At 39.9% G+C, this 872-nt stretch overlaps 1 non-coding gene across 1 annotated transcript; it reads right to left on the reverse strand.

Moving 5' to 3' along the window:
* Positions 1 to 323: 323 nt before the first annotated feature.
* Positions 324 to 422, reverse strand: LOC120934213. Its single transcript, XR_005748358.1, has one exon. It is a non-coding gene; the product is annotated as a small nucleolar RNA U13 (small nucleolar RNA).
* Positions 423 to 872: the final 450 nt, after the last annotated feature.

An 872-nucleotide genomic window follows, 5' to 3' on the forward strand; every position in this document is an offset into this window, starting at 1 on the left:
GACACACTCAGGGCTCCCACTAATTCAGCATTATGGTGAGTTGAACTATTTCATTTTATATTACAGTGTAATAATAGAAATAATGCGCTTCTATCATCCTGAGACCATAATAACCATGGTGATTGAAGCACCAATACCAGCCATTCCACCCAAAAAAAACATTTTCTGGCAGTGCCCCCTCCCAAACTCTGGATCGGCTCCTGCTACAGATAAGCTTTTTTATGGGCTTTCCAGTAGATAAAAAATTCCAACATCAGGACATACAAGCCCTTTACGAGCTTGTATTCATCTATTATTGGTCACACAGTATAGAGCTGGTCATTGATCAGACGGGTAATGTGCCAAGTCGTAACAAGAGTAGGACGGCACATCTCACACAGCCGTGTGACCACCCATTCATCACACCTATGAACCAGAAGGATCGAAGGAATAACGTGACAGGCGAGGACCAACTATTAGACACACCTTTGCCAAGCTAGTGAGACTTTCATTCTCTACAAAACTAATAATAATTTATGGTTTGCTTGCAATGCTATCTCCTTTTCCAGGCTCTGTAATTATCGCAGAAAGTAGATTTAACCACTTCCTTACTGGGCACATATACCCCCCTCCTGCCCAGGTGAAATTTCAGCTTCCGGCACTGCGTCGCTTTAACTGACAATTGCGCGGTCGTGCGACGTGGCTCCCAAACAAAATTTATGTCCTTTTTTCCCCACAAGTAGAGCTGTCTTTTGGTGGTATTTGATCACCTCTGCGTTTTTTATTTTTTGCGCTATAAACAAAAAAGAACGACAATTTTGAAAAAAAAATACAATATGTTTTACTTGTTGCTATAATAAATATCCTTTTTTTTTTTTTTAAAACATTTTTTT

Source organism: Rana temporaria, chromosome 3 (genome assembly GCF_905171775.1).
Source record: "Rana temporaria chromosome 3, aRanTem1.1, whole genome shotgun sequence".
NCBI lineage: Eukaryota > Metazoa > Chordata > Amphibia > Anura > Ranidae > Rana > Rana temporaria.